The sequence below is a fragment of the Micromys minutus genome, assembly GCF_963924665.1.
Source record: "Micromys minutus genome assembly, chromosome: 1".
NCBI lineage: Eukaryota > Metazoa > Chordata > Mammalia > Rodentia > Muridae > Micromys > Micromys minutus.
In genome coordinates this window covers 138,662,914-138,680,816 of record NC_137969.1, presented here as the reverse complement: position 1 = coordinate 138,680,816, position 17,903 = coordinate 138,662,914, and positions in this window count along the sequence as shown.

Sequence of the window (17,903 nt, the reverse complement as noted above, 5' to 3'; positions counted from 1 at the left end):
CAGTAAAAATTTTTCAGTTCCAAATTAGCTTCTTTTCTTCTAATTTTTAACATTATAATATAAAAAAGATAAATGTTTTTCGTTCCTCTTCTTTAAAATCCTCTCTCTCTTCCTCTGAGATATATATATATATATATATATATATATACTTCCAAGCTCTTCTTTTCTCCAAATCTTGTCCTTTCTTTTCACTAATTGTGTGTGTGTGTGTGTGGTGTAAATATATATTCCTAAATTGTGTCTTCAGAATCTGTACATTGTTACTTCTATGAATGTTTTCAGGGCTAATCACTGGGTACTGGATAACTAATTGGTGTGCTCCTGCTTAGAGAAAATCACCACTCTTACTTCCAGGTTTTATTCAGTTTCCTTTAGGTTGGTGTGTGTGTGTGTGTGTGTGTGTGTGTGTGTGTGTGTGTGTGAGTGAGTGTGTGTGAGTGTGTGTGAGTGTGTGTGTGTGTGTGTGTGTGTGTGTGTGTGTGTGTGTGTGTGTGAGTGTGTGTAGAGTTCAGGCCTCATGTATGTTTTCTTGTCCGTTTGGCATCTTCATTGTTGTTGCCTTTTTCAGGTCATGTTTGGGAAGTCATGTTGTCTTCAGTCTCTCTTTTCTTGTGATAGAGGATGAAGCATTTTTCACATACAAAAATGTAAAGATAGTAATTAATGGTACCTTAAAATAAAAGTGTCCCCTGGGTTATTTCAATTTGGAATATGTATTGTATCACAATACAAAATCTTCTGCTGTATCTCAGAGTGAGATTGCCCACAGCCCAGTTTATTTGTAGTAATTTTAAGTAGCAATACCTACCTTTAAAAATTGGCTAGTGCTAGTAGGTGGCATCTGTCACCCGCATCCTCATATAAACTCACATGGCTGCAGCGTCTGTTCCATCACACAATGTTCTATTTTTGTGTCTCACACATTTTACTGGGAAGGAACAAATAGAGTATCTTTAAGAAAGGTTTGCCTGTGTTTCTAAATGAAATTTCAAAGCACTGTGGGCTGACATATATGAGCAAGAACAGGAGTAAGTTATAACTGCTGATTCAAATTGATATAAAAACTTGTTTCATTTACAAATAGATAATACAATTATAAAATTAAATGATGAAAATATTGTTATTAAAAGTGCTATAATTTTAAAAGTATTTTTAGTATGTGTGGTAGTTCTAATTTGGATTTAAAATGTATTATTGAGCATCATTAAACTATAATAAATATTCTTGAAAGCTGACAAGTTCATTTCTATTCATATGCTACATCCTCCTGAGATGAAATGCATTGGAACTGACATATATATTCAGCTATCTATATATTCATTAAATCAATATTAATTGATCACTTTATGTGCCCGGACAGTTGCATCCACTGATAAAAAGGCAGTCAGTGGACTGTCTACAGCATCATTCTAGAATATTAAAGCAGAGAAAAAAAAACACATAAAAACACATGAGCTATATGTCTTGTGAACAGAAATAAAAGTGTGAAGCAGTAGGAAGTAACAGAAACACATCTCTCTCCATTTTTTTCCATTCTTTTCTCTTTTCATCTTAGGTCAGGAATGTATAGCTTAATTTATGTTTCTACCTACAATTTGAAAGTTAATTGGGTAGCACTTGCGCACATCATTAATCCAGAACTCAGGAGGCAGAGACACGTGAATCTCTGAGTTCAAGGATAGCCTGCTTTAGAGAGAGAGTTATAGAATTGCCAGGTTTATAGAAAAAAACATTGCCTCAAAAGACCAAGAAAATGATAATAATAATAATAATAATAATAATAATAATAATAATAATATTAATAATAATAATAACTTAATAAAGCATGTATGTAGTCAATGCCCTTATGTAATATCTTGAGCTTTTAAATATAATAATGAAGTCATACCAAAGAAAGAGCCAAAAATGATTTGATTCAATTCACACTATCTGTCAATTTTTTAAATGAAAACAATATGGTAAAATATGTAACAAAATCTCAGTCATTTGTGTCTCTAAAGGAGTTTACCATGGCACTTGAATAGACTCATTTTATTTTGATGCAAGTCCTAGACATAGCTTACATCTTTTAATGGAGCTAAAATGTTTTACTATTTGTTTTTGATGAAATGTAGCAGAAGGTATTAGCGTTATGCAAATTATCCTTCTTATTGCTTTGTAAAAATTTGAGAACATTCTGTATGAGAAAAAGTTGTCCAAATATGAGTGAAGGACATCCAATGTGTGAAAGGTAGCAGCTTTTTGTGGCACATGGTGTGTCACTCAAGGCAAAGTAAATAATGACAACATTTATTCTAATCATTTATTTATTCAAGTCAATGTTTCAAAAGTACTCGCTTCAGATTAAGGAGGTCTGACACAGAAGAATAAGAAGTTTTGGGGCTCAACTTTCCTCTAGAGAACAAGGAAAACTGCCATAATATATTTGTGTTAATCAAAATCTGAAAAATAGTACTTTGTGCACATAAGCAGAACACTATGATAAAAATTTAAGTGACACTAACTAAACTATGGGGAAATAAATTTTGATATAGTCAATGGGTTTGTAGAAGAGTGTTAATATTTTACCAAATATGTTCAAAGTATAATTAAATTTAGTTATAAGTTATAAATTATAAATATAGTTAGAATTTAGCTCTTTCAATGAAAATGTTAGCAGTCAACTTATAACAATTGGAAATATTAAAATACAGATTTTCTGAAAGCCTAACAACTAGTTGTGACAAGTAGGACTGACTTGACTCTGTGTGTGTGTGTTTGTGTGTATGTGTGTGTCTGTGTGTGTGTCTGTGTGTGTATGAGAGAGACAGACACAGAGAGAGAGAGAGAGAGAGAAGAGAGAGAGAGAGAGAGAGAGAGAGAGAGAGAGAGAGAGAGACTCTGAATTCCAGTCCTGCTGTTGAACGTTCACAATAGTCATTTTTAGCTATATTGCAATTATCTCTAAAACATGTGTTATATGAAAGACAGAAAAAGAAAAGAAAACCAGGAAGATAAAGCAAGCAGGAAACACACAGAGAGAAAAAGTGGGAGCAAGAGAAAGGAAGAAAGGGAGGGAAGGAGAGAAGGAGAGACAGAGACAGAGAGACAAAGACAGGAACAGAGAGAGAGGAAATGACTGAAATGAGAAACTACCTATGAAAATTACCCACAACTCCTGACTTTGTTTTCAGTAACCTCTAATGTATGAATTTATAAAGGTAGGCCTACTGATTTATGTGTGTTTTTTCTGAAGTGATATTTAGTGTGCCACAATTATTAAGCTCTGCCTTGTTTATAAATAACATTAGCCTACAGTCTAGCAAATATACCTCATAGTCATGTTCTGTGCAAGCATATACTCTTGAAAAGGGAATAGTGCAAAATAAAATAAAAGAAGAAATCATCTATATGTTGTAATCATTCGATTAAAAAGGAGATGAAGAAAAGGCATTTAAACATATTTATCAGAAAATTGTTTTTCTACTAAATCATATCTAAAACAGTATTTGCATTACATGAGAATGTGAACTACCAACACTTTTATTATAAGAGCACTTTATGGAAGTGAGTGTATAAATGGTGAAACTCTTGAAAAGACAGGCTGATATGTCAGAAAAATGGCAGCCAAATTGTTCTGAATGATGTGAATTTAGTAGAACATAGCATGAGGAGGAAGTGGACATTATAAAAGCCTCAGAATAATTTTATCAGGCTATAGAAAGGGGATCTCTGTCAACAGAGTTAAAAAATAAAAATTTAAAAATATAGAGGAAGCTGAGTCTTTATATATTAATTAATATAGCTGAATATATTAGTGATAATAATGGAATAACTGAGAATAGGTACCCACGAAATGTTGTCATGTTAAGGTATGGATGAAGGACACCCACAAGTTAACATACATAGACTAGTATAATGGATTGTCCTGCGCAAGCCTCTCGCCAGCAAGAACAACGCAGCACACGAAATAGGATTCTTCTGCGGTAAAGCTTTAATGCTCTCGAGAGGCAGAGCATAAGCTTGCAACATATGAAGATAAAGACCCCAAACTATCTAGCCTGTCCCCTTATAAAGGGATCAGTCCTCGCCTTGGACATGGAGCCCCCTGATTGGTTGAAACTCATCAGGCCCTATGACGCCACAGGAGAGGCAGAGCTCAAGGAGTGGAAAGTTACCCAACACATGCGCACATGACTTGTTTACTGCTAACTCCAGCTGGATGTCAGCACCAACTTGTAATGGAGAATGTGCAGGCAGTGCCCCATATCTCCCCCTTTCTTTTATTTTTTAAGCAAAGTAGGACACCCATATTAGGAGGGCGGAGATAGAAGTCAAATCCTCATTAAGGTGTATAAATACCATGTACAGGAGTAACAGCTAGGCTTTTTGTAGCCCATAGAACTCTTGACCTGTCACTCTGTTTTTCTGAGGGAGGGACACTGGAGCAGGCAACCCTTATGCAAAATGACATATCTCCCAGTGATGCCCCGCAGCTAGGGGATCTCAGTTCGATGCTTAGCTCGGCATCCCTCATGGGCTGCTCAAGCCAGACACTCTAATCCTGTGCAATGAACCGAAGTTCTAGGAGTGCAAGAGCTGTCTGGCCAGCAACCTACTGCTTAAGCATAGACAACCAGATATCGGCTGATGCTCCATGTTCTAGAGCGACAAGCGCTTGGGCAATAACCACCTTGTCTCTCTTTCTGTTTGGGCCTTGAGCTTACAAACCAGCCAGAGAAGCAACACAAGTCCGCAGCAAAGGATTGCTCCAAAGAGACTCACCCCCACCCAAGTTGATATCGGTGGTGAAAAACTTAGGGAAGACTGTAGTATCATGTTCCACTGGAATTGGTTTCGGCAATGCCGACAGAATCGCCTATCTCTCCTCTCCTCTGACTCTCTGGTTCCAAAGCATCAGGAGCAGGGGTGTCATCAGGAATCTCCACCATATTTCGAGTGAGCCTCTCGGGGACCCAGAAGGGATTATTTTCATCCTGAGGGAAAACACAAACAGCTCCCCTGGATCTGATCAACACAAGATCCGGTCCTTTCCATTTATTAGTTATGACATCTTTCCATTTCACCATCTCTCTTGGTTTGTCCATGGGTAGGCAATGCCTTTCAGCTGCCTTATGGCCGTGGTCATCAAGATTTTAAAAATTTAAGGTGAATAGTGCCATGGAAGTTGCAGTTCTAGGCACAGGGGGTAGAGATTGCATAATTCCCCCTTTTTGTTTTATTAAATAGGATTTGAGGGTGCGGTGAGCACGTTCGACGATGCCTTGCCCTTGTGGGTTGTAAGGCAAACCTGTGAGATATGTCACGGCCATGTGGCTACAAAATTGTTGGAATTTCTGTGAGGTATAAGCAAGACCATTATCTGTTTTAAAGAACTTTGGTTTACCCCAGGCACTCCAGGCCTCTAGGCAATGCGAGGCCTTCTCTATCGATAAGGGAGTGGCTGCAATTACACCCAAACAGGTGTCAATGGATACATGTACATATTGCAGCTTACCAAAGGAGGAGACATGGGTAACATCTATTTGCTTAATAGAAGGAAGGGTAAAGGCAAACCTAGGTCTATCTTGAGAATGTAAAGGTATGGAAAAGAAACAATCTTTAATATCTATTATCATTAAAGGCCAATGTTTTGGGAGTGCCGTGAGAACCGGTAGACCACGTTGTATAGGGCCAAGCAAATGCATTTGTTCATTGATGGCTCTCAAGTCATGCAACAATTGCCATTTTCCTGATTTCTTTTTAATCAAAAAAATGGGGGTATTCCAAGGTGAAGTAGAAGGTTCTACATGACCCAATTGAAGTTGTTCTCTAATCAATTGGGTAACAGCTTCTAATTTTTCGGAGGTAAGGGGCCATTGAGGAACCCATACCGGATCCTCCGTTTTCTATGGTATGAGCCGTACTGCCTCAATGGCGCTTAGGAAAAGCCCAGACCCTGCCTTTCTTTGTTGGGATTAGGCGAGACAGGCTCTAGGGGTCTTTGTTCATAACGTCCCAAGCCTTTTCCCTCTTTATATCCCATCTTATCCATAATATAATAAGCCTGTGCAGAATATTTATTGGACAGAATTAGCCCCATTTGTTGCATTATATCTCTCCCCCATAAGTTAACTGGAAGAGGGAGTACATAGGGGACAAATCGCCCACATTGGCCTTCAGGGGCTTTCCAGGTGAGTGAGGCTGCACTAATGGTGGGGCAGGACTTATAACCCAATCCTTGTAAGGAGTGTGATGACTCTACAACAGGCCAGTGTTTGGGCCACCAATGAGTAAATATAATACTTTTATCAGTCCCTGTATCGAGGATGCCCTCAAATTTCTTCTCATTAACTCACAAGTTAAGCCTTGGCCTGGTATTCAAAGATACTGCTAAATAGGCTAAGTGGGTCCAAGAAGAACCCATCTGTTTTTCTGCTTTTTCCTTAGTCTTTTTATCAGAGTTATCAGGAAGGAGCAATAACTGTGCAATCCTGTCGCCCTGAGTTACAGAGAATATGCCTGTTGGGCTGGAGCACAGTACCTGTATTTCAGAGGAGTGGTCATTGTCTACTATGCCTGGGTGGACTATCAGTCCTTGTGCTGTAAGGGATCCTGGTCCGAGGAACAGTCCTAGGGTTCCTGGAGGCAAGGTGACCGCTCCTACAGGAATGGGCTGAACGTGCATCTGAGGCATTAATACCAGTGAGGAGGAGGCATGCAGGTCCATTCTTGTTGGCCTGTTTGTATGCTCACTTTGCTCTCCCCTAGGGGTTTGGTAAATTTGCTCCCATATCTTTGAGGGCCCTGGGAATGGGGGCCCAGTGGCCCGTTTTTTGGGATCTCATTGGTCTGGGCGGTCTGGCTCTCTAGTGGAGGGAGGAGCCGGCCTTTGAGATCTCTGACAGAGCGGCAATGTTCAGCTTTATGGTACCCTTTGCCACATCTTGTGCAAAGGGGCGGAGGGTCTCTAGTGACCATCCTACAATCTTTTTTCAAGTGTCCAGATTTTCCACATCTAAAACAGATCCGTCTATCAGGGGCTAGTGGAGGGCCCCACTGGGACTGCAAAATGGCTGCCGCGAGACCTGCATTAGTGAGTGGCACTCCCAGTTCTCTACAGACTCGAAGCCAATCATGAAGACCTTTGCCCTTTCTAGGGGCGATAGTGGCTCGGCATTCTTGGGTGGCCTGTTCAAAAATAAGCTGTTCAATAAGAGGGGCAGCCTGCTCTGGATCCCCAAAGATCCGTCCTGCCGCCTCAGTCATGCGGGCTACAAAATCTGAAAAAGGCTCTTGAGGTTCCTGAATGATTTTTGTAAGCTGATTATCAGCCCCTCCCTTTTGTGAAAGTGCCTTCCAGGCCTTAATGGCTGTGCTTGATACTTGGGCATAGGCACCCCAATGATAAGCTGTCTGATCTGCTGCATAGCGACCTTGGCCAGTCAGCAGATCAAATGTCCATTCTTGTTGTTCAGGAGTCAGGGCCGTAGCATTGGCTCTTGCTTGGGTTTGGACAGCCTCATACCAAAGAGCCTTCCACTCCATATACTGTCCCATACTCGGTAGAGCAGCCTTGGCAATTGTCTGCCAATCAGAGGGAGTTAAGGCAGAGATAGCCAATTTGTCAAGCTGAGCGATAGTAAAGTTGGCAGTTACCCCATATTTTCTGACTGACTCTGCCAATTATTTTATTTGATAATATTCTATGGGGGCATGAACGCGGCCACCCTCCACTGTCTCAAACACAGGGAAAGCAAGACGCATCTGCCTTCTCATCCTTTCCGGGAGGAACGAGAAGGATTTTACAGGTGTGTGTGCTGCATAAGGAGGGGGGCCATGGGTAAAGGAGGCGCTGTCGGAACAATAGAGGACAAGCGCATGGGCCTGCGCCGCTCATCAGGATAGTATCTTTTTTCTTCATATCTAGCTTCTTCATCTATCTCTGCTTCTTCTTCTGGGTCTAAGCCTTCTCACTCATCATCATCAATGTTAAGAGCCTCAAGGTCCTCTACAGGGTACAAGCTGACTCCCCTTTTCTTAATATTCGAGTGCATAAGGGAATGAAAATCTGAAGTTTTGTGGGTAACAACTCTCCTGCTGTGCAGCGTACCTGGAGGTCCGTTTTCCCTAGGGGGGAATATCTTTCCCTGTGCGCGCCCATCCTCTCACTCTGTTCAGCTTCTGATAGTCTATCCTGGACTTCACTCAATGTCTCTTGCCCCGCAGCGATAGCGGGCCTACAACTCTCATCTTTTAAACAATTTTGTACCATCATCCAAATGGCCATGGTCCTGGGCCCGAGGTCTCCGGCAGTCTGCACACAGTCTAATTCTTTACCCAATTTTTTCCATGAGGCTGGTGAGAGAGACCCAGAGACCACAAAGCAAGGGGCAGCACGCTCTACCTCTTTTACGAAACGCTGTAAGATGTGGGTGGGCAATTCTAGATCTCTCTGCTTAAGAATTGACTGCAGGGCTGTAACGGTCGAGTGTGAAGAGCCCATCACAGCAATGTAATGCCCGCGGCTTATTTACATCGCGGCACAAAGTGAAACTGAAAGGCGAACCTCAGTGCGTTCCACTTTTTTTATCTACAAAAGACTTATGCAACGCAGGGGTGCCGCGGATTATCTACTCCGACTTAAGCACAAAATTAACACCAGCCCCGTTGGACACAGTAAGAAATTAAGAGAACGAGAATAAAAACTGCACTGACAAAGACCAGAGCCTCTACGGACCCTTCCCACAGCCGTGGAAGATTTAAACCAAATTTAAAGAAAGATCCAGGGTCAGACATACCTTGCCGAACTTATCTCCCCGCAGTTCTGGATCCTTCCTGCCCAGAGACAGGGGGTCTTCGGTGGTGCAGACGATGGAGTGGTCGCGTTCCCGGGTTCAGGCACCAGATGTCCCGTGCAACCGTCTCACCAGCAAGAACAACGCAGCACATGAAATAGGATTCTTCTGCGGTAAAGCTTTAATGCTCTCGAGAGGCAGAGCATAAGCATAAACTTGCAACACGTGAAGACGAAGACCCAGAACTCTCTAGCCTATCCCCTTATAAAGGGATCAGTCCTTGCCTTGGACGTGGAGCCCCCTAATTGGTTGAAACTCATCAGTCCCTATGAAGCCACGGGAGAGGCAGAGCTCAAGGAGTGGAAAGTTACCCAGAGCGTGCACACATGACTTGTTTACTGCTAACTCCAGCCGGATGTCACCGCCATCTTGTAATGGAGAATGTGCAGGCAGCGCCCCACAATGGATCTAATGTACTAACCACTAAACCACAACTATGTAAAATACTTGCTTCATTGAGTGCTTTCACATATACTAACAGAAGGTGTTAGACTGTGAAGTCAACAGAACATTCAAGACTTCTGCCTTTAAAAAATTTTTTCACCTCTGTGTCCTTCAGTTCCTTTCTCGGCAATACTATTATAACAAATTAAAATGTTTTAGCCTTCATTAAATTTGGACTCAATCCCATTTTTCTTATTTGTTATCAGCTTATAAAGTACATCAGTGTTGATTATGGCTCTTGAAAGATAAAATTATTTTAAATGAATACTGTTGGTTCATCATGTGCCTATCTATAATGCAATATGTGTGTGCACCTGCATGATTTTTATTCATTAAGAATTTTTCTCACCAATTATAAGGAAAGAAAGCACAAAGTGAAAATGTTTCCCTCTGAAATTAATGCAGAGATGTGATTTAAAATGACCACTTGATATATGAGACAATGTAGCACCAGCATAGTTCATCAGTGATGGAATGATATTTTTAGATATTACTCAATAGTTATACTAGAAATAAATGAAAATAACACATTCTCTTGTATATAAGCCACTGGGGAAAAAAACTGTGGCTTTTCTCTGTTCAAAACACTGTACTATTTGCTCTTTACAGAAAGCTATCAGGTTGAAAGAGAATTGACAACAAATACAGTCAATTTTGTAGGAGCACTGCTGGTCCAGGTACCCAGATGCTACAGTAGAGAATTCATGACATTTTACATTCATGAACAGTATCATTTATCCACATTTATACAAAATAATTTGATTTAACATCAACTTATTGTGAGCACTTCCCCTTTTCTTCCCCTTTAACCCTGCCACTCTTATGGCACACAGGATACCTATCTGGTGTCTAACATTAGTAAAGCTTTTCGTTGCTGCCTTCTAATGTATACTATTCTTCATGATGCTCATAAATGTTCATTGTTTAAAAGCATACACAGATAACATTCTCAAGATAATTTTAGGATTGAATAAATTATGACCATGGCTGTCCATTTAAATACTTAAATGTGTTTAAATACATACACAGCATATCCACAATTAACCCCAGAGTAGAGAAGAACTATTTATGTTTTCATTATATAACAGGATTAATGATAATTTATATAATTAGAAAATACAAGCATAAAAGACCAGAAAGACCACTGTCTAACTCAGGGGCAGTTTCATTAGAAAAGAATAAATGAAGAGGTAACTATATTTAAGTTATCTGTATTCTCAGTTTAAACTTTATATTGGAAGTTGGGTTTAGACACAGTGGATTCATCACACTCAAGGTAAGGTGGCACCAATCCTCCAATAGTTGCAAGTATCTACATGGTTCCGGTAGTTTCTTCAGTGAATATTATATGGCAAGATGCCCCAAGTAGGAGTAAATACACCACAACCTGGAGACATCAGTGAGTATCAATGGTATCTGTCCTAATATTTGTCTCAGCATTTTGTAACATTGAAGTTTGTATGTAGGCAGACATAGACTTTGTGTTTTAATAACCAGCATTCACAGAATGGACAAGCAGTGTACAAAGATTTCTTTTAAAAACATGTATGAAAGGTAACACTGATGTTGGGTCTGCTGAGTCACCACTGAAACTTCAGTACTTTGGAGCTTGAAGAAGGCTGAGGCAAGAGCATGACCATGAGTGTCAGGTTAACCTGGATCTGTGTTCAGTGTCTGTGTGTGTGTGTGTGTGTGTGTGTGTGTGTGTGTGTGTGTGTTTTCATGAGCATGCACATGTATGTGCGTGTCTATATAATTAACCTGTAAATTTTGACATGAACAATCATTAAAAGTGATATCCCCATCATTTATTAACCAAATTCAATTTCTTGATAGAATGTTTCACCTGACAAAAGCACTTAGAACCTAATTGGAATGAAAAGGGGCAGCAAAAGTGTGAAACAATTAGAAAACCATGATACCATTTGAAGTAAGAGTGTACATATTAATGAAACAATTAAAAATGTAGACTGTTTTCATTATCTCTAATTGCTCAGTAGTTATGGCAACTTTCAATACAGATAATATGTTAAGAAAAAAGTAGGACTTCATAGTTTATAAATAATGATTTGAGAAATTTATACAAAAATTGTATGAAAAATATATACAAAAACATCTCAAACCCTTAGATTTTGTTAACCCAACCCTTCCTGCCACCTGTATATTCCCATCCTTGCTTGAACCTTTGCTTCCCTGTATTGTCCCTGTTCTTTCATATCACCTATATTCTAGGTTTTCCTCTACGTGCATTGCAGCATTATTGGTTCACAAGTAGCTTCTGCAGGCACGCTCAATTTCTCTTGTGACTTTCATTTCCACACCTCTACCCGTGTATTCTTTCTTTAAGCCTTCTCTCAGAATTTACTTCTGTTTTGTTTTCTCATGTATTCTACCATCTCCTTCCCCATCAATCCATTCTCATGACAGTGGCCCTTTTACCTAGTTTCCACATGTACTCCATGTTAAACCAAAAATTCAAAGATTTTAAGCTAGGACTATCGTGAGATAGAACATGTGGCTTTGCCTGTGAGGAAATTGAGTGATCTTAGTATGCTTTTGTTTAGTTTCATTCATGTGCTAACAAATTTCATAGTTTTTGTCTCTTTATCTCTGAATACTATTTTGATTTGCATGTGTACAATATTTTCACTATTTATCAGCTCATGGATATGTAGGTTGATTTCAGTCCTAACTGTTGCAAAGAAAGCATCAGTGACCATGGATAGGCCACCATCCCTGTAAGGCACAGAGTCCTTCGGAAATATTTAGAAATAATGTAATTGGGCCATATTGTATATTTATATTCAATTTATTGAGACAGAGCAGAGTGCTTAAGTTGCAAAGCTAGGACCAGATTGGTTAAACTAATTTAGATTCACAACATCTATGAAATAATTTGTTTTCATCTTTATTTCTGATGATGGAAAGAACCTTAATACTATAGTGTGCATGCCTATGTGCACATGCATGCATAGAAGTATGCACACATACTTGTGAATACATGCAAAATATGGAAGTGCCTCACATTAGCAATGTTTCAAGAAAGTGAGTAATTAAATGAAAATCTCAATGCCAGACATAAGTTACCTCTTTACTAGGCACTAAGGCATGAGTACCACATAAATAGTGCAAGGTATTGGCATTGCTCTTTGTCACCCATCATAAATGAAGAGTAAGATCCTACTTTCAAAGCTATCACTCACTTTGGAAACAGAACACAGTGAAGTCAAACAATAACCAGGTAACTTTCTACATGGTGACTCCCTTTTGTAGTTCTAGAAGATACTACATTATAGATAAATAGATATAGAGATATAGATATATAGATATATCTAGAAGATACTATGTAATAAATAAATACATATATAATATATATATATATATATATATATATATATATATATATATATATATATATATATATATATAAAGGTTGTAAAGTCAGCTAGCTTACTGTGAAATTGGCACTCCCAGGAATGTGAAAAGCTACACCCATAAAGTCTCACCAATGACAGCAAAAATGATAAACATGTACAAAACAATAAATTGCTAATGGGGCCATGAGCGAGGCAAAGCCAAAGACGCCTCAATCCTAAACTAAGAACTATAGAACCTTAAGGACTGCTGACACTGGAAGAAACTTCCTCAGAGAAAAGCTCAGCACTTGGTTATCAATATCAAATAGACATGTTTTCTACATAAAATTATTTTGTTAAGCAGGTTAGTTTAGATAATGTAGCTTCCATTAATTACTTAATATTTTCCCTAATAAAAATCAGTTCAAATTTACTTAGAAACACTGTACTTGGAGTGATAATTTTTTCAGACTTCAGGCAACAAGATAGTACTATGCACTTAAGAGTTAAATGTCAGTGCTATGTTCTTCCCATTTATAAATATACTGATATAGCAGTTTTCCTGAAATATCCAAGGGGTGACATGTTATCACAATACTAAAAAATTAATGATTCAATTTCACATTATTTTTATAGTATTATATTATAAAATAATACAATTGAGATATAAGAAATTTGACTGGCAAATATAGAAATCATAAATACAATACTGAGATTTAGAAACATTGTGGTATGTATATAAAATACTAATACTAGCATAGATGATATGTTAAGGTTTGGTCTGTTGCTAAGTATTATAATGCTAACTACTGTTTCCCAAGGCCTGGTTGCCCCCAGTGTCTAGAGAATCTGCATATACTTTGCTTCTTAATTTAAAACTATTTCTGACAGCCAATAGCCTATAGCTGGAAAGAAGAGAGATAGGTGAGATTTTGGCTTCCAGGCTTGGTGTCTGGGGAAAAGATCATGAGGAGGAAGAGATGGGGGATGGAGGGAGAATGGAGAAGAATCATAGAATAGGAATGAGTCATGCACAGGAGGACTAGTCAATTGGATATATGAGCAGCCCAGATAGAACCTGGAAAGTTAAAACTCAGGGTTATAGAAGGGGAAGTAGATTCAAATAGCTTAGAGGGCAGATATCTGCCTAGCTATAGTGCATAAAAGGCGTATTATAAATATAGTAGTTGTGTATCTTTTTTCTGGGAACTGAATGATCATATATGGGGTAGAAACCCCTGATTGACTTTAAGTATTTACTACAACAATAATGTTTTTTTTTGTTTTTGTTGTTTTTTTCTTTTTGTATATTGAAAAATAATTTTTATGCAGTATATTCTGATCATAGTCTTACACATCTGTCTCCTTCCAGATCCTCCCACCTCCTTATCCACTTGACTCCATGTCTTCTTTCTCTCTTTCTAGAAAACCAACAGGCCAAGAGAATAAAACACATAAACTAGAATAAAACAGGCAGACAAAAAGGGAAAGTAAAGGAAAAGGGGAATAAGAAAGTTTGAGCAGCACTCACAGAGAAATACACATACACAAAGTGAATCACAAAACTTAGTGATAAGCAAATGACATGGAAGGCAAGTAGTTTCCAGAGAAATCTTTATGAGTGAAACATCTTTCAATTCTCTTGAGTTTACTTTGTCTTAACTGTCTGCTCCTGGGCACAGGGCCAGTGTTACGTGTGCTTTGTATACTCCAGGAAACTCTGCCCTTCTCAGTACTCGGAACACAACTGGCGTGGACTAGGGCAGGACCTGTACATGTTTTCACAGTCTTTATGAGTGCATCTGTACACAAGTCATGATGTATCCAGAAGACAGTTTTTTTCAGTGAGATAGATTCCTATTCATTCTTACAGTCTTTCTGATTTCTATTCCAGAATTCCGTGAGCCCAGAAAGGAGGGGTTAGGTGAAGACATTCCATTTAGAAGTGAGCATTCCAAAACAACCTCTTAATATCTGCAGGTTATCCAAGTGTGGTCTCCTGGAGTTATCCAAGTTCTAGTCTCCTGGTGGTACTGGCTGAGTGAGACATTGTTATATCAGTGGAGTACTGTATTTTATTACTATGTCCCTGCAGTAAACCAACAAAACTTGGTTTTGTGTGAAGTCCATGGCCTATACAGACTCAAGTTCTTGACTACTAAAGAAGTATTGTGAATGGGTTCTATCTAGTGGGGTGAGCCTTAAACCTAAGTCACAATAAGTAGTTGGTTACGCCCACAGATTTTTATGTTACTATTGTATCAACAATTTATGCAAAAAAAAAAAAAGTCACTTGCAGATTGAAGGCTTAGTAGCTGGGTTAGAGTTTGGTTTTCTCCTCTGGTAGCATGCAGAGTACCTTCCTTTATGATGAACACTTGTCAGTAGGGTGAAAGCTCTAATTAGGTAGTAGCTGGTCTTCACTCCTTGCTCAACAATATGTAGTTGCTGTTGTTACTAGTAGAGTCTTACCATTAGTTTATAAGAAGTACTTAAACTGGCTGATTTTGTGTCAACTTGACAGAAGCTGGAGATATCACAAAGAAAGGAGCATCAGTTTTTCAGAAATACCTTCATGAGATCCATCTGTAAGGCATTTCTCAACTAGTGGTCAAGGGAAAGGGCCCAGACCATTGTGGGTGGTGCCATCCCTGGGCTGGTAGACCTGGGTTCTATAAGAAAGCAGGCTGAGCAAGCCAGGGAAAGCAAGCCAGTAAGCAACACCTCTCCATGGCCTCTGCATCAGCTCCTGCTTCCTGACATGCTTGAGTTCCAGTCCTGACTTCCTCTGGTGATGAACAGCAGTGTCGAAGTGTAAGCTTAATAAACCCTTTCCTCCCCAACCGGTTTCTTGGTCATGATGCTTTGTGCATGAATAGAAATCCTGAATAATTCATCCCGAGCTCAATGGTACCACATATAGGTATCCTTCAGGCATTGTAGGTGTGGCTATAGGAGGGCTTCCTCCAGCTATGGAAGGGATCATCCCAGGAGGCATCCCTGTGACTCCCAACCTCCCAACCATGGTACACCATTCCCAAGCTCCCTCCCCCAACCAGCCCACAAAACATGGGGACAATAGAGAGCACCCCAAGGAGCAATAGCAGAGAATGCCTGAAGGTAATCATTCAGATAAACTTGGGACCAAGAGACAGTAAGGAATGGATGAATTTGATTTGATGGTCTTTTAAACGGATCCTTCCTTCCTTCTTTTCTAACTTCCTTCTTTCCTTTTTATTTTGAGGCATAAACTCTTCATACTATGCAGAAACAGATATATTTCTGATCCTTTTGTATGGCTATTGTTTTCTTAGTTGTAATGATTTATATATGCTGGACCAGGGAGTCGACGTGCCCCTTTGGGTGTGAGTATAAGACCCTCACCCTAGCTGCCTGGAAATTAGTTGTTCTACCAGCAGTCTTCAGATGAAGATGTAGAACTCTTAGCTATGTCTGCATTATGCCTGCCTGAATGCTGCCATGTTTCCCGCTTTCATAATAGTGGACTAAACCTCTGAACCTGTAACCCAGCCCCAAGTAAATGTTGTCTTGTATAAGACTTGCCTATGTCATGGTGTCTGATCATATCAGTAAAACTCTAAGAAAGAAGGTGGTACCAGGAACTGAGGTATTGCTGTGATAGGCTTGACCCTGCTTTTGTTTGCAAGAATGTAGATTTTGGGACTTTGGAGTTGGAAAGGAGTGGAATGCTTCAAATGAGGCTTAATTGGTTATCTTCATAAGACTATAGAAGACTTTGCTACTGAGAGTAATTTGAATTGTGTGGATTTGGCCCAAGTGGTTTCAGTGAAGAATTTCAATTTGTAGCCAGAGACTGACTGGTTTTGTGGTATTTTCTTCTTTCTCTGAAGAGTCTGCCTGAGATTGAGGTGAAGAGACTCAGATTAATTGTAAAGACAAAGGAAGTCTCAGAAATGCCCATCATAGACTATTTTCTCTAATTAAGTCTCTTGAATAACTCCTTAAAAAATCACAGTAAGCTGAGAAAGGGAAAATATAAAATATATGCTTCTAGTATTAAAGGGGCATAATGAAATGAAATGGAGGTGAATCCTGTGTTCAAGAGTCTCAAATTGACATAAGGGAGTTGGATTTAGGAGTAAGATCCTACTCAGCTAAATTTAGATCCAGGCGTGGTAGTATATACCTTTAATCCCAGAAGATAAAGCCAAGCAAATCCCTTGAGTTCAAGGCCAGTCTGAGACAGAGCAAGTTCTATGAAAAGAAAAGCTTACATCCATGCGTGTGGTATATACCTTTAATCTCTGGAGACTGGACAGCCAAGCTTAAGTAATGAAGGAATTGAAAAAGAGGAAGCTAGTGATAATGCAAAAAAAACAAGGGAGCCATGTTCCAGCTCCTGCAAGCAGTAGAACTCTACAATGTAGGTCATGTAGTTCTGGCTTTAGAGTGAAAAAAAATAGACTACTGGGACAATTGATACTGGTTATCTGGAGCTAAGAAATTAGAAGAGATCAGTATCACTGAGATGATATCCTCTGGGAAGAGATAGTTAAGGTTTTACCTCATGCTGCAGCTGCACTTAGTAATGATAAGAGTCACCAAGATGATATTAGTTTGAAAGGCATAAAGAATAGCTGAGGCTTGGCACTGTGAGAGGCCACATGGAAGGCTATTGGTAAAAGTGCAGCCTCAGTTGTAGTTGACATCCCAGGACTGAAGGGATCATGCAAAGGATTTGAGGCAACATGAAAAAAACCTATGAGAGGCTTTTGGTGAAGTTTAGTTGAAGAAGAAGACACCAGTGTACTATGGGATGATCACCAAGAACAGCAGCAGCTCATTAAACTGAGCTTAGAGTATTATAGAGGGCAGACCTGGAGAAGTGACACTAGCCCTATGGAGGAGCCCAGAAGATCATGTGTGGGTCCCAGACATTGAAACAAGCAGCTATTACACTGAAGATGCCTTATGGACCCCAAGATGCTAGAGATGCCAGAGCTGTGGGCTATCTGCTGAGGAAAGCTGCTAACAGGGGATAACAACCCAGGAGAAAGAAATTTGCTGATGTCAACAAAGATGAAAAAGGAGTTGAAGATCTGAAGACTGCCTTGACATCAGACATGGAGATGTAAAGTTTGGAGTTTGACCAGATGGTTCCTTTCTTGATTTTGGATTACAGTTAAGTGATCAGACAAATCTCAGAAGAGATTATGAACTTTGGACTTTTAACATTGTTAATACTGTTATAAACTATGTGGACTTTTGAAGTTAGACTAAATGT